Below are 20,728 nucleotides of genomic sequence, written 5' to 3'. Positions count from 1 at the left end.
CAGGCAATTCACAAACAAGAAAAAAAAACCTTAAATTTTGCCAAATAAACTGTTTGTTGCAAGTTACTTAGTCAGCTATTCTTATAAAGATTGCAAAAAGTACAGCATTCAGAATACCACTCCTCCCTTCCTTCCTAAAACATGCAAGCAGAACAGGAATTGAAATACTGGCTGGCTGAAGATACAAGACTATTTCTCAGAATCCAGGGTTCACAGGAATTCATATATGAAAAGGAAAGTTTTGGGAAGCCAATTGTTAGATGAAGAAAATCCCTGTTTAAAAATGTTATTACTTACTAAAAACAGTCACATGAGTCATTACATTTCTATTGTTTACCACTTCAAAAGGTCAACAGAATTGGAGCCTGGAACATTTTACACAATTAGATTTCATATCCAAAACTAGTTTTCTGTCTTCTTTCTCAGAGTTAAATAATACCCTTCTTGGACTTATAATTCCACCTCTTTTGATAGAAGTTTACTTAAAAAAAAACCCTGTTATATTTAAGTAACTAATGGCCATACTAGAGAGATTTCAAAATATTTTTGATATATTCAGGATATATGTAACAACGTATATATTGTTCATCAATATTAACTTTTGTTTCACCTGCTTATTTTAAGAGGCTTGTTTGCTAGTAGAAAGACAATATAACTGTTTTGACTATATTCTCACTCTTCCCCAACTTTCCTCCCCCAATTTAATTGTAAAGGGGAGGAAAGTAGCACAAATTCCTGCTAAATCAAGGTGGCATGCATGGAATTTTCAGAGTAATGTATGCATGGCCTGATAAGCCAATATGTCCAATAGAGGCATCTAATATATTTTTCAGCAATTATTTTTCAGCATAAAAAGGGAAATCTTTTGGAAGATGTGGTGATGGGAAGAGGAAAAAATGGAACCTTATTGGCATTGAGTAACCATTTGTGATTTGATATGCTTAGCTGCTGAACTGGAGGTGACAAAGATATCTCGGAAAGAAAACAGGAAAATTGGGTCTCTATCAAGAATAGGGCTAAGAAATATGTAAAAATATCCACCAATATTCGGTGGCATAACAAGCAATGAAGTTATTTTTTCAACTACAGTGGCAAAGGATAAGGGATCTATTTTGTTGGAAACATAATGACTCAGTGCATTACATGCAATTCAGATTAATCTGTTGAATTTGGCTTCAGTCCATCTTCCCTCTGTATTTTTGGATTGGAAGAGTGCAGACACTGATTCAGCAAAGCACTTATGTACATGTGCTTTTACGCAGGTACTTAAGTCTGATTTAAGTCAATGGAACAGAAGAACATGCATAAAAGCTAATCACATGCTTAAGTGCTTTGCTGAATAAGATACTTCAAGATATTTACTGGAGAAAAAATGTTTACTCAGTTATTTTTATTGGATGGTAAAGGGAGAGTGATTGCTGAAAAACAGTTTCTTGCTAATATCTAAGAACAAAAAAGTGAATTTCTTTGAGGAAAGCCAAGGAACATTTAGCTCTTTCAAATGAATAAGATTTTTTTCCTTTTAATGGGGATGTATATTCAATGAAAAGAAAAGGAAAAATCAGAGACACTAAATATATCCATATGAGCAAATTACCAACAACTACAGCTTAATTGACAAAAATATATAGCTTAATCAGATTACACTCTTGATAAGATATGGACAATTTTTGTTAGGATAAGTAAATTACAAAATAAGAAAAAATTATACAGACATTGTATGCTTGTTTATCTAGACCATCTCTGACAGGTGTTTATCTAACCTCTTCTTCAAAAACCTCCAGTGACAGAGATTCCACAACCTCCCTTGGTAATTTATTCCAATACTTAACTACATTAACAGTCAGGAAGTTTTTCCTGATGTCTAACCCAGGGCCAGCTCCAGGCACCAGCTTATCAAGCAGGTGCTTGGGGCGGCAACTCCGGAGAGGGGTGGCACTTTCACATATTCGGTGGCAATTTGGTGGAGGGTCCCTCACTCCCGCTCGGAGTGAAGGACCTCCCACTGAATTGCCGCAGATCAAGGTTGCAATCGCGGCTTTTTTTTTTGGCTGCTTGGGGTGGCCAAACCCCTGGAGCCAGACCTGGTCTAACCTAAATCTCCCTTGCTGCAATTTAAGCCCATTTCTTCTTTCCTGTTCTCAGTGAATATGGAGAACAATTTATCACACTCATCAGTAAAAGTACCTTCTAAATACTTGAAGACTATTACCATGTCTCCCCCACACACACCCCAAGTCTTCTTTTCTCTAGATTAAATTAACCCAGTTTTTCCAATCTTTCCTAATAGGTCATGAGTTTTAGACCATTAATCATTTTTGTTACTCTTCTCTGGACTTTCTCCTATTTGTTCATGTCTTTCCAAAGTGTGGTAATCAGGACTGGACTCAGTACTCCAGCTGAGGCCTTATCAATTCTGAGTGAAGTCAAAGAATTAGTTCACATATCTTGCTTACAACACTCCTGCTAATACATCCCAGAATATTAGCTTTTTTTGTAACAATATTACATTGATGACTCACATTTACTTTGTGATCCCCCAGATTGTTTTCTGCAGTACTCCTTTCTAGGCAGTCATTTCCCATTTTGTATGTGTTTAATTGATTCTTCTTTTCAAAGTGTAATACTTCGCATTTGTCCTTATTGAATTTCATCCTTTTTATTTCAGACCATTTCTCCAGTTTGTCAAGACCATATTGAATTGATCTTGACAAATCCATGTTCAGTGTTACTTATCACCTTATTGTCTTGTAGGTGCTCACAAATTGATTGATTATTTGCTGTATTGTCTTTCAGGATGTTGAAGGCAAACTGACAGGTTTATAGTTCCATGGGTTGTCCTTAATCCCCTTTTAATAGATAAGTACTATATTTGCCCTTTTTCATTCAGTCCTCTGGGATCTCTCTCATCCTACCCATGAGTTCTCAAAGTTAATCCCTCAGAGATTTCTTCTGCCAGTTCCCCAAGTATTCTAGGGCATACTGCATCTGGTCCTACTGTCTTGGAGCTTGTCTTCAATATCAGGGAGATTGACACTGCTGCAATTGATGCAGCGGGTGTCGATTTAGCACAGCGGTCACCAACCAGTTGATCACGATCGACTGGTCAATCCTGGAGACTCTCCAAGTTGATAGTGATCTCCAGCAGTGTAGCAGGGCTGCCACTAAAGCAGTCTCCCTGCCTGTGCCAGCCCTACGCTACTCTGGAAGTGGCCAGCATGCCCCTGCAGTCCCAGGGAAGGGGCGGGGGGCAGGGATTGCCACATGCTGCTTCTGACTGCAAGCACCACCCCCGCAGCTTCCATTGGCCAGAAATGGGGAACTGTGGCCAATGGGAGCTTCATAGGGTGACCAGATGTCCCTATTTTATAGGGACAGTCCTGATATTTGAGGCATTTTCTCCTATAGGCTCCTATTATCCCCCACTCCCTGTCCTGATTTTTCACACTTGCTATCTGGTCACCCTAGAGCTGCAGAGGTGGTGCGTGCAGAGAGGGGCAGTGTGCAGAGCCACGTGGCCGCAGGAGTATGTTGGCCCTTTCCGGGAGCGGCGTGGGCCCAGCTGAAGTAAGTGCCACCCCCTTCAATAGGCAGGTTCTGAATGGCTCTGCAGCATTAAGACCAGGAGTAGCATGAGTACAGCAGGTCCAGCTATGCTGGACCAGCATTTCTCTTCCACCAGCCAACCTGCAGCCTCCCAGAACCAGCCCCCTGTACCTCTTCCTGGACCCCCTCCCAGAACCAGGACCCTGTACCCCTCCTGCACCCTACATCCCCTCCTGCACCCCCTCTTGGAGCTAGCATCTGTGATACAGCATGGCCAGAAGGCAGCAGGAGAGGGTTAGAAGGGAGCCTTATTCCCTGTAAGGGGAAGAAAGTTTGCTATAGATTAATTAGAACGCCTGAAGCCAGTCATGTGATAAAAACCCCTGCTTCAATTAGATAGTGTGGGAGTTGGAGCAGAGAACAGTTTGGAGAAGTGCTGTGGTGAGCTAAGAAGTCCAAAGACCCTAGGTAAAGGGGCACCTGGCTTGTACAGAGGGAGGGCAGGAGAGAGAAGTAGCCCAGGGGAAGGAAGTGTCAGTTCAGGTGGTTTACTACTATCCTCAGGGCCCCTGGGCTGGGACCTGGAGTAGAGGGGGGGCCCAGGTGCCTCCCTCTTCAGTCCCTTCCTCTAGGACACTAGTGGGGCAGTTAACATTCCACTGCAGGGGCAAGAAATGGTGCCCTGAACCCTCCCCAAAGAACAGAAAGCACGAGACCCATCAAAATAGTGCCGGCAGTTTGCCACACACCCCATACTTCCTCCTGCAGTCCAACACTCTGCCCCAGCCTGGAGCCCCCTCCTGCACCAAAACTCCCTCCCAGAGCCCGCAGCCCCACCTGCACCCCAACCTCCTGTCCCAGACTCAGCCTGGAGCCTGCACCTCCTCCCTAACCTCAACTCCCTGCCCCAGCCCAGTGAAAGTGAGTGAGGGTGTGGGAGATCGAGTGACGGAGGGCAGGGGAGGATGGAGTGAATGGGGTGGGGCTTCAGGAAAGAGGTGGGGCAGATCCTGGGTTGCCCTTAAATTCAAAGTGATCTTGGGCATAAAAAGGTTGGAGACAACTGATTTAGCAGGTCTAGTGAAGACCCACTAAATTGATAGCAGTGCTCTCCAGTCAATCCCAGTAGTCCAACTGTCCAATAAGAGTAAGGTAAGTTGACCAGAGAGGTTTCCCATCGATGCAGAGTGGTGAAGACACTATGGTAAGTCAACAAAGGCTGTGTCCACTCCAGCTACCGTATTCACATACTCACATAGCATAACTTAGAGTAATTAGAGTAGAGTAACAAAGACATCTAACATCTCAAAGTTGTTCTTAACTTGTTCTTTTTGCTATTTTAGCCTCAGAGCTTACCTCATTTACGCTGATGTTGATTATGTTAGTCGTCCAATCACTGCTAACCTTTTTGGTGAAAACTGAAATGAAAAAGATTTAAAAGTTTGGCCATTGCTGCATTTTCTGCTATTGTCTTTCCCTCCTCATTGGGTAATGGGCCTACCTTGTCCTTGATTTTCCTCTTGCTTCTAATGTATTTGTAAAATATTTTGTTACTCTTTATGTCCCTAGCTAGTTTAATCTCATTTTTGTTCCTCTCTAATTTTGTTCCTACATGCTTGTATTTTTTAAAAATCCTTTGTAGTTTGACCTAGTTTCCACTTTTTGTGTGACTCTCTTTTGAGTTTCAGGTCACTGAAGATCTCCTGGGTAAGCCCGGGTGGTCTTTTACTATACTTCCAATCTTTCCTATGAATTGGGATGATTAAGTGATTGTAGGAGTGGGGCCTACATTAGCTGATAAACATTTGTGTGAAATAGAGTGGAAAAAATGGCTGCCAATTATCTAACACAAATCATCACAAAACATGAACTAGCAGGGACATATTTTAAAAAGAAAAAAATGTTAAAGTAAGACTCCTTCATTTTCCTGAGCTGAATCTATGAAATCTAAAAAACATTTTTATAGCTTTATACTCTGTAATTCCACGAACTGCTGCTTATTATTCAGTAAAATCACATTCTTTGAAAAATGTTAAGGGTTCATCATTAATTAACTCTCCAAATTATCTCCCCCTCACTCTCCCCAGAAAAAGATTGGAAAAAGTTTCTGTTCTGACTATTTAGCATTTATCTTCGTTTATATATTGCATTCTAGGGTCTTTAGTTCTTTCATCCCAGTGGATAATACTTCTTATAAGTGGCAACAGTATCATGGATTTTTATGCAAGAAAACTCCTAGAATTGATCTCTGTGGATGTAGAACATATAAGAAAGGGCACTTCTTCAAATACTATTGGAATTAGGACTAGGTGCATACCACAGAAAACAAAGCATGAAGCTTTTTGCTCTAATTTGAATAACATTTATTTAAATTGAAATATTCTTCTGTGAATTTGCTTCGCCCATGTTTATGCCCCTTTTGAATCACTTTCCATGGAAAGTTCAGAGGATGTATTTCAACAGCATGAATTGCCAGGGAAAGTGAACTTAAACTTGTATGCTGATGTAGTCATGCTGGAATTGGTGCTCCATATCCTCAACCCCAGCTCCATCCCCTTTGGCCATACTGGCAGCCCAAAAAGGACAGAGAGTTGCCCTAATATGTATAGCAGCTGTGGATTCCACTGGTCTATTACAATGTTATAGCTTTTTGTACACCACAAATCCTGGTCCCACTAGTGTAACAGACATGGCAAGGACATTCCAGAGATGGGAGGGGACAGAAGGAGATGAGGCAGAGTGTGCTGCTCTCCTGAAACCTTAACTCATCAGTCCTGGGGATTCTCTAACTTGTGCCAGGGACCAAACTTCTCTCCTACTGTCCTCAACCGCCTATGCTCCTCCTTCCTCAGATGCATTAAGGGGAGCTCTGGCACACGTGAAGATCTAGCTCAGTATATTTTTTTTATGGCATGAGACACAGCTTGAGACAGTAGGGCAGCAGGGTTCCTAAAACTCCTTGGCAGCATTTTGGCAAAGAGGCAATTAAAGTATTCAGAAAATATTGAGGAATGGATCTTTGAAACTAGAGCTATGTACGTTACACACACGGTACAAATGCAAGGAGGAGGAAATTTAATGGAAAGTCTTCACCCAGGCAATTTATTTTATATTAGCCTACTTTTTCTGAGAACAATGGCATTGTAGGCCAGAAATAAAGGGTATACAATTGTCTAAAGTTTCCTAATCTCCTGCTCTCCTTGAGCTAATCTTTGACTCTCCTGCTACTTCTGCTCTTCACAATGTCTCTTGCTGAGAAGTTTGAAGCCTCAATGGCTTCTTCAAACTCTTGTCCTGATTATAAGTTAGCTTCATTCAGTCAGAGAACAGAAACACCATCTGACTTATGTGACCGATTACACATAATCACAAATGTTGAGTATCAAATATTTACAGTAAACTGTTCATGATCAATCCACAGAATAAAATACTAGCAAAAATGGCTTGAGTAAAATTCAAATAGGCCCTGATACAACAAATTAAATTTAACCCTATGCATATATGTAAGCACATCGGCCAGGTCCTCAGGGGTATTTAGGCTCTTAATTTATATTAAAATCAATGGACATTAGGAGCCTAAATACCTCTGAGGATTGGGGCAATAGGCAGTACTTATGTGATCAAAGTTATGCATGCTCTTAAGTACCTTGGAGAACTGGGGCTGTAACGAATAAATCTGAGCAGGTCCTACCTGCTTGCAGATATCCAACAAGCATTAAAACAGGCTAATTGTTTTGAGTAGTTTATTTGCTGCAGATAATTTGCTCAGTTTTAACAGGAACATTTTGAGGGTTATTTTAAATTGTAGACACTGTCTAAAACACTAGGGAAATATGCTAGCATTAAATTACAATTCTTAAGTGCATTCTTCAAGGTCTTTCTTCTCAGTTTTATTATTCTAATTAGTATTTAGTTTGGAGCCTGGAGAGCAATAATTCTTTATTGTTGCTACTCCACATTTTCCAACTCTAGCTTTGTTGTTTACTATTGATCATCAGCCACATGTTGCAGCAAATGTAGAGGAAAATACAGTCTACTCCCCAAGGAACTTACTACAGTCTAAAAGATTGGCATTACAAGTTGCTAAATGCCTTCAACTGCCATTGGCTTTAGGGGGTATCAAATGCATTCAGAGACTTTGCGGTATTTAAAACTGGGCCCAGACCAAAAACAGAGCAGACACAAATCTCTCTTAACCAAATATTTAGCTAGTGTGAATCAATTTGTACCACCTGAGGATCTGGCCCTAGATGATTAAGAGCTAGAGCCATTCCATATTATTATTGTTAATTATTTGTATTAACTGTAGCACTGAAGAGCCCCAGTCAAGGATCAGGGCCCTATTGTGGTAGTTGTACAAACACAAAGACAGAGCCCGTGCCCCAAAGAGCTAGCAGTATGGGTTACAGAAGTGTATTTTTAAGTAGCAGAATAATAGCTCTTCCATGGGTGGTGAAAAGCACTGATAGGCCTTATGCAAGTGAGTTTTAAATTGGGATTTGAAAGAGAAGTCAGGTGAAAGAAGGAATGAAAAGGAGTAGTTGGGTGTGAGAGTGTGACAGAGGGAATGAAGTGAGAAGGTTATATTAGTTTTCTTATTATAGGAGTGTAAATAGTATCTAGCTTTTGCTAGTTACTATTAAAAGACAAAGAGAGAAGGCCAAATTAAGCCTTTGTGCACCTCCCTTGGACTTCCTGGAACAATACTGGGGTTAAATTTTGCCCAGAGACTCTAAAGAAGGGTTAAAAAAGAAATTTGTTGAAGAGTATCCACTTTCTTTATCTTGGTGACTTCCAGTTCTGTCAAGCAAGACAGTCATGAACCCAACACATAGTCTTCTGGTTAAATCATAGGAAAGGGAGAAAGAAGATCTTGGTTCTATCCCTGTGTGACCTTGGACAAGTCACATCATAGGTCTGTGCCTCAGTTTACCCATCTGTCGAATGGCAATAAAGATCTCAGAAAGCTGTTGTGATGCTAAATTCAGTTATATCTGAGAAGCACTTTGAGATCTGTGGATGGAAGGTTCTACAGAAGTGTGGAGTATTGCTAGTAAAGGTTTTATTTCCTACTCCCTGGCCACTGAGTAATTAGAACTGAGGAAATACCTATCAGTGACCTTTTAAAGTTTTCATAGGCCTGCTTAAAACATAACATCATCAACAGTAAGGTACCCAATATTGGCAAATCCTGATTTTATTCAAATTTTGCAAGATTTGGCATTTTTCCTGAAGTCCCAGCTCCTGTAATCAGGTGGCTACGTGGGAATCTCAGCTTTCATTTTAAAAGCAAATTTCTAGCCCTTGTGGTTGCAGAGCAAAGTGGGAAAATGTTAACCATAGAGGTTCAAAAAACAGAAGGCAAATAAAAAGAGCCCCAAAATTTTTAAAATCTCATAACTTTGGGGGGCACGGAGGGGTTCACAATCCTGGGTACTCTTTGGAAATCTAGTTTGTTTAACAAGGAGATAATCTGCCTGTAGATTTTATGTATTTTGCATTACCTTTTTTTGCTGAATACTGTCAGTATAATTTTAAAGCAATTTAAAGGGAGGGAAAGTGACATATTGTAGCTCTGATAAAGTATGTACGGTTGTCAAGTAAGAGCAATCAACATCCCTGCATTAACTCCACAATCAATTTGCTCTGGAGAAGTCAGACAGGTTAAAGAATAACAATACTCTAAGGTACTTTACAACTCAGAAATCATCTTGAGATGAAGCTACGTGAAATCAGTCTTTTCTTTCAGATCAAGATGAAGGGCAGGTGGGAGGGAATTCCAAGAACTAGAAACAGCCAAATAGCTGGCACAGAAATAGCTGAATGGAACTGGCACTAAAGACAAGAAATAACTTTGAAACTTGACATATTGGGAACTTTCACTTGAAATAAACAAGAGGTTTAGTGTAGCAGTGTGGTAGCTTGATGTCAGGCAGTTAGTGCCCTTATGTGCCCAGGCCACCAAGACAAAAAGTTCCTCTGTGTTATATGAAGAGGCTTCAGAGACTATTTGGTCTGCTAGACCAATGGTTCTCAACCTTTTCAATAGTGAGACCCCTTTTTCCATAATAGAATCCCCCTCTCATCTAGCTGGATCACATGGACCCACTCCTCCTATTTAACAATATGAGAAGAAAAGGCTGGACATGACACCCAGGCAGAGTATCCCATCTCTCTTTGAAACACTTACCTTTCCTTTTTTTAAAATACCAACAGACTTCAAAAAAGATAATACCCCCTCCTTATTCAGCTCACTAACCACCACCATTTAGAGTGCAACTCATTATTCTACCTGCGCTTTTGATTTTTTCCACAAAGAAATGTATGTGTGGGGACACTGAGCATCACGGCTAACTGCTAATCACTGGGATTCACAAAGCTGGAGTTAGGTGCCCAGGCTCCCTATACAATGAATAGGGAGAGAGAGGTGTCCTCAGGATGGGATTCACAAAAACCAGCAGTCTAGGTAGCTGCCTAAACTAGCCACTGGGAGATGCCAAGGTGAGAGGTGTGTCCCAGGCTCCACCACTCTTAGGGAATTCAGAGCTTAAGTCCAGGCTGGAAAGAGGCACTTCCCTCTGATTGGGACTCTCAATTGCAAACCCTCTCTTGGCTTTTGGTACCTATGCTGTACTTCCCCATAATGTTTCGCCCAGTCGCTCAAGTACTCATCTGTGATGTGGGAGACTGCTGCCTCAAATCTTCCCTGCACCTGAGAGGAAGAGGGGATTTGAACAGGGATTTGCCACCTCTCAGGTGAGTGCCCTAACAACTGGGACATGAGATATTCTGATGTAGGTCTCCTTCAGTCTCTCCTGTTCAAGTTGATGTCTAAATACCTCAGGCACTTTTAAATAAGGGGCCTTAAGCTCCTAAATCACATAGGTGTTTTCTGAAAATTTTACCTTCAGTCACTAAGGGTTTACCTCCACATTCATCGGAGTCATAAGACCATGTTCTGTTCTCCATTACACAGGTGTAAATCCAAAACCATTGACTTCCCCAGGTATAACTCTGAACAGAGTAGTCTTCATGGTGCAACTGAGAGCAGAATACCCTATGGTCTTCATTTAGGAGCAGGACCAGGTCCTAAGCCAAACCTCTAATCAAAGCAACATGTAAACAAGATAAAACTCCCCTTTTTGGAAACTGAGAACAAGTGAGTCTTAAACAAAGATGGCAAATGGTGCAAAACAATGGAGTTTAAAGTGTCCTATTTGATCCAATAGAGTCTTGTGGCCTTGTTAAGGAACCATATTAAAACTTGGTTTAAACATGGTTTCTGATAAAACTGTTTCTAACACAGCCTGGGTAAGGATGGTTTCCTGAATCAGGACCATAGGGCACAAGACAGGCACTCTTTGATTTTGTGTATTTAGAAAAAATCATATGATACAAAATAAAGAATGGAACAAGATATTACTAATATTGCAAAATTAAGAATTGGAAACATAATCATGAATTTTTATGGATTTCATGAAAAGTTTAGGAATGAATATAAAACTTCACCAGGCCCACATATTCAAGAATATTTTGTAGATATGTTAGTTCTTGCTGAGCAAATCTGCCAGAGGCATAAATTGGCACCTTTGCAAAGAACTGCATTTAACATGGATTCAGCAGGTTAATTCCTCTTTTGAAACCAGTTTCCCTGTTGTTTTTAAATGTCTTTGTCTCAGGTTTGTTCCTGGCTTTTGTGCTCTGTCAGTTGGGAAATATGAGAGGACATTCAACAAAGAGCTAATTTCTTGGTCCTTATGACCTAAGGATGCAAAGCTTTCCCACAGAGAAACAAATTGGATGACTATTTTAGGATAATTGGGTTGCTAGATGCCTTTTAAGTTATTGAAAATCAGAACTGTGAAAAGCTCTTTTCCCCCACTGCCTATCATAGAAAATGTGTTTTTAGAGGCTTTTTGTTGTTGTTCATTTCAAGCAGATAAGAACAAGATGACCAAAGAAACTAACAAAGCAGGTTTGTGAGCAAGTTAACCTTTGTATATTATAAACTGGATGTTTCCAACTCCAAGTGTCACTTATACTTACCTGGTGTCTCTTTAAGCCCCAATTCTACTAAGAGATGTTCAAGCAAAGCCCTACACTTGTTCACATATATACTAGGGCTATCAATCAATTAAAAAAATGAATTGCACTGTTAAATATACCATTTATTTAAATATTTTGGATTATTTCTATATTTTCAAATATATTGATTTCAGTTACAGCACAGAATACAAAGTGTACAGTGCTCACTTTATTTTTTATTACAATTATTTGCCCTGTAAAAAACAAAATAAATAGTATTTCAATTCACCCAAGTACTTTAATGAAATCTCTTTATCCTGAAAGGAGATTTTACAAATTATGTACAAAAAAGTGCATTCAGAAATAAGTGTGAAATTTTAGAGCCTACAAGTCCACTCAGTCCTACTTCTTGTTCAGCTAATTGCTCAAACAAGTTTGTTTACATTTACAGGAGATAATGCTGCCCACTTCTTGTTTACAAAGTCATTTGAAAGTGAGAACAGGCATTCACATGACCTGTTATATCCTGCATTGCAAGATATTTGTGTGTCAGATGCGCTAAAGATTCATATGTCTCTTCATGCTTCAACTGCCATTCCAGGTCAGGGGACATGCGTCCATGCTGATGACAGGTTCGCTTGGTAACAATCCAAAGCAGTGCAGACCAGCTCATGTTCATTTTCATTATCTGAGTCAGATGCCGCCAGCAGAAGGTGATTTGTCTTTTTGGTGGTCAGGTTCTGTAGTTTCTGCATTGGAGTGTTGCTCTTTTAAGAGTTCTGAAAGCATGCTCCACTCCTCATTCTGCTCAGATTTTGGAAGGCACTTCAGATTCTTAAATCTTGGGTCGAGTACTGTAGCTATCTTTAGAAATCTCACATTGCTACCTTCTTTGCGTTTTGTCCAATCTGCACTGAAAGTATTCTTAAAATGAGCAACATGTTCTAGATCATCATCTGAGAGTGCTATAACATGGAATATATGGCAGAATTCAGGTATAACAGAGCAGGGGACATACAGTTCTCCCCTAAGGAGTTCAGTCACAAATTTAAATTAACTTTTTTTTTTAAACAAGCATCATCAGCATGGAAGCGTGTTCTCTGGAATGGTGGCTGAAGCATGAAGGGGCAAATGAATATTTAGCTATCAGGCACATAAATACCTTGTGATGCTGGCTACAAAAGTGCCATGCAAATGCCTCTTCTCACTTTCTGATAACATTATAAATAAGAAGATGGCAGCATTATCTCCTGTAAATGTTAACAAACTTGTTTGTCTTACCAGTTGGCTGAACAAGAAGTAGGACTGAGTGGACTTGTAGGCTCTAAAGTTTTACATTGTTTTGTTTTTGAGTGCACTTATATAACAAAATCTACATTTTTAAGTTGCTCTTTCACAACAAAGATATTGCACTATAGTACTTGTATAAGGTGAATTGAAAAATATTTCTTTTGTTTATCACTTTAGTGCAAATACTTGTAATAAATATACACTTTGATTTCAATTACAACACAGACTACTATATATATGAAAATGAAGAAAAAGATCCAAAATGTTTAATAAATTTCAATTGGTATTCTATTGTTTAACAGTGTGATTAAAACTGATTATTCATGATAATTTTTTTTAATCACGATTAATTTGAGTTAATTGCATGAGTTGCGATTAATTGACAGCTCCAATATACACATATCACAAGACCAAGGCCTTAGATGTTAAACTCTTTGGGGTTTATCTCCATAAATTTCTATAAAGTACTTGGGCCCAGATCCTTATAGGTGTGATGTCCCAGGTCTTGAACCCAGGCCTGGCCTCCACCCAATGTCTGCTGGAACTTGGTGGACTGAGAAGCTACTAGGACTATAGCCTCAGCTGGAGCACCACCCATGGGAGCTCTGATTGGCAGATCATCTATCTCCACCGATTGGTCCAACTATACTATTTAAGTCAGAAGATAACCAGCATCAAGGCAATGATCAAAGCTCACTGTAAGTTATGTTATGAGAATGGGTGATGATAGATTGCTGAAAAATGTTTTGTATGATGAGCTGAAGCCCAGAAGGCACTAGAGGCAGTGGTGCTTGAACTAGGGGTATTGCTGCACCCCCGGCTTGAAGTAGTAATACCAAACACATTGTTTCCATCATCAGCACCCCCACTATAAAAATTGTTCCAGTGCCCCTGACTAGAGGGGAGGTTTCAAAGACATCCTTAAGCAGAATCTCACCTCATACAGCATAAATATGGATAACTTCAAAGACATAGTTGCTCTACATTCAGTTTTGTCCTTGGCTATCATAAAGGTTGTAAAGGAAGATAGATACAAAAAACTGATTGAAAAAAATGGCTAAGCATCATGCCAAATCTTCAGAGGGAACCTGCACGTGACAGCTTTTCGTGATCTTGCTCCTCACAGATGGGACTATGCAGACAACTGAGTACACACGTGGTTCTATGATATTGGATATGATAGACTGGCTATGACCTATTCAATTTCCCCTCTTGTGGCTGCACAGGGGGAAGGATTATCTTAGCACTGGGGCGCTGAGATGAATAACTCAAGTGGAAGGGAAATTGCTACGTATTATTTATTATAGTTACTGTGGTAGACCTAAAAGCTCTGATCAGGGTCCCATTGTGTAAGTCCTGTACACACATAAAACAAAATAACTGTCCTCTGCCCCAAAACAATTTCCAGTCTGTCCAGGAATTCCCTAGAGTATGGAATTAGAGTGTAGGCAGGAGGTAACTCATGCCTGAAATGATGTGCCACTTACCAATACTGAAGGTAAACCACGTCACTAATCCCTCTGAATATAAAACCAGAAAGGCTATTTAGACATACTTTTAATTTATTTTTTTTATTTCACAGAAGACCAGCATCCTGCTCTTACATGAAAGCCTAGATGTTTTGATGCTTGGCGGATAATATTTTTTTAAGGTCCAGGGCCACATTCTCAGCAGGCATAAGCAGTCAGAGTTCCAAGTGAGCTATGGTGCTTCACACCCTCTGAAGAACTGGTTCACAGTTTGCTTTTCCAAGAAAACAAACAGTGCAAAAGTCCCCTCACCTCACATATTATAGCCTGAAATACAACATTCCAGTAAGCAAAATGATGAATCTTTCAATGTCTTGAACCTGATGGATTTTAATTTCTTCTTAGGGGAGACAGAAATAGAGGAAGTGGGAATAGCTTTGGAAAGAACCGATGTCTTTGTTTTTTAAAGGGCATACCTTTACCTGGTAATCTCCTATGTAAAAGATTTTCTTTGAAATTTGATTTCCTGCCTCCCATCTCTTTTTTTTACATTGTGATTTTTATTTTCCACATCAGATAACAGATATTCAAGGGAAAGAAGAACCTTAGAAAGCAGTAATGTCTTGGTGGGTTTGTGATGGTGGTGCACAGCAGATTAGATATCAGTAGAGCCAATTGGAAAATGGCCATAAAAAAAGCGTAAAACTATTTTTTCTAAACACTTCAGCTTCAGATAAAAGGCTGAAAAATGAGCTGGTAGCAATTTTGGGGTCCAGTGCAAAACAATCATGTGATTTTATGCACTCAAAATGTCCCCTGACTTCAATGGGAAATGCAGGCATGCTAGACAACCAGGATTTGGCCTCTGTTACTTGAATCAATACAGGACATATTAATCTTTCCTTCCTGAACAATCACAGCTGAAAGCTAGGTTTGGATGGCCAGGCAATAAGTCAAGACATTTATTATAAGACAAACAATGTATCCAGGTAGAAAGCAATAAACACACACTAAATTGCTTATAGTCCCTCTTTTTCTTCATTCAAACAATGATAGCAAATAGCCTCCAAGCCTCTGTTTTTCTGACCGTTTCCTGATTTTTTTTTCCTTTTCACTAAGTTTGTCACTCTTCACACTTAAATCAAAAGACAATATAATCTTTTTCTGCCATTTCTATTTGACTGTAGCAAATGCCATTTTTTTGAAAGGCTAATGCTGTTAGTACCTGAACTATGGTTAAATACGTAAGTTCAGATTTCTTCCAGGATCATAATACCAAGTAAAAATTTAAGTCAGAAAATCTTGTCTAAAGTTGATTTATTTTTGTAACGTATTTTGTTAAGGGATTTCTTGACTAACTAGCTAATCAGTCTTTCAAAACAAACAAGCCAGTTTATCTGTTGTAATGTTATGTAGCAGAGCTCTATTCTTGTCCATGTGGGTCCTGCGCTTCTAGGCAGTTTATGCTAGCTTCAGAGGTTCACTGCAACTCTCCATATAACCCTTCCCTCTATAGGGCCAGGGGTACAGTCTATTAAGCCCTTTTCATCATAGGCTAGCAAGGACGTTGGTGAGAGAACTCCCACAGTCTCTGTTGCTCCTAGGACCTCATACCAAAATAGTTTAGCCTCCTGTCCTGACAGGGGCCTGTCTTCCCCTCCCAGCTGTTGTTTCTGTAGTCATGGGTTAGTGGGAACCCAGGCCCCCCTCTACTCCAGATTCCAGCCCAGGGACCCTAATGATAGCAGCTATCAGGAGCCAACCTTTCACTGCCAGAGTTGCTACATTTCCCTGGGCCACTTCACCACATCTCTCCTGCTTCTCCCTTACTAATGATATGAGGATATCTTCATTAACCAACCCTTTTATAGTATCAGAGGGGCCTTAATTAGAGTCAGGTGGTCACATTAGTTTAATAGCCTCAAGTGACTCTTTGCAGGTTAATTGGAGTCAAGTGTTCTCATTAGCCTGGAGCAGCCCCTGCTCTGGTCAGTCAGGGAACAGAAAACTGTTAATCCAGTGGCCAGTATATCTGCCTTCGGCTACTCTGCTGTACCCAACTGGCTTGGATCTATCACAGTTTATCATTCTGTTTATCTATGCTAATTAAATGCAGCCTGTAAAGTAATAAACACTTTGCACATAATAATACAATTCATTGAATGTTCTCTGTGATGGATATTACAGACCTTTGGTACTCTAAAAGGAGGTGCTAAGGGGTATGGCTTCTCCACCTCAGTTTCCCTTACTAAGACTTATTGAGGTGTTTAACCTAAAACTCGGGGGAGTACTTCCTGAAGGTGCTTAAGTGGAAAGAAGTAAGAACAGCTGGACCCAGTTCCTAGGAGGAGATATAAAGAGTCAAATGGAATCTAAGGTGTCTGTTTAGAGAGAAATTCTTCTCTGCTTCTCATCTGTGAGAGGGTTTTAAAATGTACAAGTTTTGTATGTGATTTTGTTTTTTGGTATAAAGTCTATTTTCTGAGAATCCTTTATGAAGAAAGTTTACTTGGTTCTGGCTCTAACCTGACCTCTTTTACCAAAAAAGAGGTCTCTCCCCAAGACAGTTTGTCTCTGGATGTTTTGTGAGTGAGGTTCTGAAGCTGGCTGTAATCCCTATCTCAGATTGAATTGCAGATACTCATTAGTTAAACCTTAAAATGCCCTTATGAGTAATGTTATCTCCATTCGACAGATGAGAAGGTGTGGCACAGAGAGATTAAGTGACTTGCCCAGGGTCACATAACAGGTTGATGGCAAAGTCAAGAGTATAACCTCAGTCACCAGGTGTGGGATACAGGTGCATGCCAGCTGTAAAATAGCTAGACAGCACTCCTTTCCTTTATGTAATGAGTTATCATCATGGTTTCAGCTCTAATGTATTGCTCTCTGATGCAGGATTAAAGTCACATGCACATCAGCAATGGCTTGAACGATGGGGTTTTGTGTGGAAATTCTGAAGGAGTTGGAAGACCAAAGTCCTCTCAGTAATCTATAATGCCACTATCACTATTTCAAGCTTGTTGACCTCTTCATGACCAGCACAGAATCTCTTCCATGAAAAGCAGTGTGTGCAGCAACACTTTTGTGTAGATACTCCATCAATAACCCCATTTTGCAATGACATGATGAGTATCTTCAGTGATGTGGAGGATTGTGCATAGGATTTTCCTGCCTGGGTTAATTTCCCCCTTAAGACATAGTTAATTGCTGACTTGAAGACAGCACAGCAATAGTCTATAAAATTCCATTGTAGAAGACTCAGCAGTGATTTCCTGAATTGAATACAGTGTTCACTCAGGGTAGGATTCACCCTGTGCAGAGGGTCTGCACAAGGCTATGCAATTTTTAAGTCTTCCTTAAGCCTTATTTTGAGGGCTTAAGTGCTGTATAGGCCTTATACTCCCCCTCTGGACAGGGATGGATTTCACCCACAGTGACTTTTTCTCTGGGTAGGTGGGAGGGTTCTTGGGGTACCCAGGACTGTGGTCACCTTGTTACCCCCCCTGCCTCCAGCATAGGAGATACTTGTGCTCAGCTGGTATCAGGTCCCTGGCACCACCAGCCTGTGAACCACCCAAGCACTCTCCTCTTGGCAATGCAGCCCTTATTTTGCCCTGCAGGTTAACAATAGGTGTACCCCAGTCCCTGAGCTCCTTTGAAGCATTCTCCTGTAGCATCCAGCCCTTTATTCAGTGCTCACAAAAATATCCAGTCTGCTGTCCCCAAAGGAACAGTGCACATACCAGCTTATGTGATTCAACTCAGGATCAGCTCCTTGTATAACCTTGTGTCTAAATAAGGTCTCCTCACCCCTAAAGCCATCTGTAGCATATCAACCAAGGCTGGCTGTGAACTCCATTTCATGAATGTAATCTCACTACTGCTCGTTTACTTCCTCATTGGAAGATAAGGGCATGTTCTCTTTGTCTTGTACTTATATTCCCTAAAGTCCATTGTCTGTTCAGAGTCAGTATAACTACCCATCACTTGTTTTTTCCAGTGTGCTCTTTCCTGTGGACTTCATACCTCTGTTGACTTTCTATGTAAATGGGGGTATCTGTTGTGGTAGCTTACAATGCTTCTCAACAGAGAGAGAAGTGCATAAATATTTCTTCCCTGACAGAAAACCTGTTTGTCAACCCTGCCTTGATACAGACCTTGCCACATATTTTGTATACACTCACAACACCTTACACAGTATCTGTACATACAGTTCACAATGATATTAATGATCAGTAGGATCCTGGCTTTCATTTAAGACCTCACATTGTATTCTTTGGTGAGCCAGAATGTACATACCAGAATCAGGACATTCCCGTAACCCCCTTGCCACTTGGCACTGAGGGGTTCTTAAGTGACAGTAGGATTCTACAATATGACTTTGGAGTCAAAACATATGTTAATATATCTTATTATATGGGAGGCAAATAAAGAACATGAGCTGAGAGGTCAAACATATGTTTTGGGCTAATTGCTACTAAAGTGCACATACACTACTGCAAGTAGAACTTCACTGCTGAGTTAATGTATATGTTTACATCTTCCTTATTTCTATTCTCTCTCTCATACACACACATATTCCCCAGGTCAGCATTAGTTTTCCAAGTTCTTCTGAGAAAATATGCATTTTCCACTGATTCTTGAAAGGCCTGCTCTTATAAGCATGCAACCTTCATATCTGCCATGTATGTGCACTCTTCATGACCTTATCTACATGTAACTTAGAAGAATTGCTTCATGTAAGGAATACTACACTGGAAACTAATGTGAGAGTCAGACAGCTATGGCCAAATGATTTCTGACTATGGTTCCCAAAGCAAACGCCACACATCTGTAATATATTTAAGACACTGCTTACTCATGCCTTCTCCTCCCTGTGGTCCCTTTTAATGAAGGGTATGAAAAATTAAACTCCTTAGTAGACTCCAGCAAACTAAACAGGCCTCTGAACAAATGCCTAGTATTTTCCTCACACACCATTATATCCATAATGGTTACTAGCTGTGGAATTTACATTGATAAATGAAATGGGATCTGTTATGAGTTTCCTGCAACTTATAATACATTTGGGGCCACATGCTGCCTGAGGTTGGGGGCCGTTTTGTGGCCTTTAAATTAGCAATGGTTTTTGTGAGGCAGTAAGAATGAGTGAGCGTACAGTATGTAACTTAAGAGTTACATTTATTAACAAAATAACAGCAAAATAGCACAGAGGGGAGTAAGCAGACTAAATTACATTTTGTAATGGATGTAGCTAAGTAAAAGTAACAGAAAGGTTGTAACTGTTCTCTGTATCCTGCAAGTTTAAATAAAAGGAGATTTCCTGTCAGCTGGAGGCAGGGCAGTGAGTCAATCCAGCATGGATGTAACTATAATCTACTGGGGAATTACGTAAGACATATTTGTTTGGTTGATTTCCTTAAAGAGATACCATCAACTTAGACGTTACATTTCTGTTTGTTCTGTGGGGTTAATGCAGTTGTTTGACATGTACTAGTGTAGAAACAAGCAATATTTTGTACCTTAGAAGATATGAGATCTACCAGAAATCCAGGTAAGAGTTTGGAGGGCCTGCCACGATCAGCCAAGTTAGTAAAACCACACAGTAGTAGTTTAGATAGTAGGATGGCCACATAATCAATGTGCAATGCCACTACATTCACAAGGAGAATGGGATGCCCAGTACTGGTAACTATAATTTGAGAAGGTGAGATATAAAAAGACTCAGACATGGAGGGAGCTAAGAAAGAGGAAGCTCTCTGAACTTTAAACTATGTTCATATTACAGTCAGAGCTGGGCACAAATTTGTTTTGGTTTGGTGACTGAATTTGGAGGGGGAGGGGGAATGTTTCAAGTCAATCAGAAATAGAATTTTTTTTTGGTATTCTTAGTGAAAGAAAAACCTGAAAAAAATTCATTCTGGTTCAAATAAAATGTTTAATTTGACCTAAAACAAAATGTTTTGTGTTTTGGGTTTTTTAATGCTTAAATATTTACAATTTTTGAAATGAGTGTCATTGCAAAAGGAAAAATCAAAATGTTTTGTTTTGAAAATGCTGAAACAAACATTTCAACTTTTCTAATTTTTTCCATATTTTTCAGCCAAAACTGTTTGCCAAATTCAACCCAAATTCATTAATAGCTTTGTTGCCTCTGAAATGTCATCTTTTGGGGAATTTACAATTCACAAATCAAAAATAAATTTAAAACATGAATGTGGCTAGATCTACTTACTGAATATATTAGAGTAATGCCTCAGTAGCGCCAATCAGAATTAGGCTATCATTGTGCTAAGTATTGTCCAGACTTAGGAAGAGAATCAACTTCTGTACCCAGGGCCATCCCTAGGCAGGTGTGGGGCCTGGGACAAATCAGTCTCCCTGCTAGTCTCCTT

This window comes from Chelonoidis abingdonii, chromosome 1 (genome assembly GCF_003597395.2).
Source record: "Chelonoidis abingdonii isolate Lonesome George chromosome 1, CheloAbing_2.0, whole genome shotgun sequence".
Taxonomy (NCBI): Eukaryota; Metazoa; Chordata; order Testudines; family Testudinidae; genus Chelonoidis; species Chelonoidis abingdonii.
The sequence above is the reverse complement of the archived record's forward strand: the minus strand, read 5'-3'. Positions refer to the sequence as shown.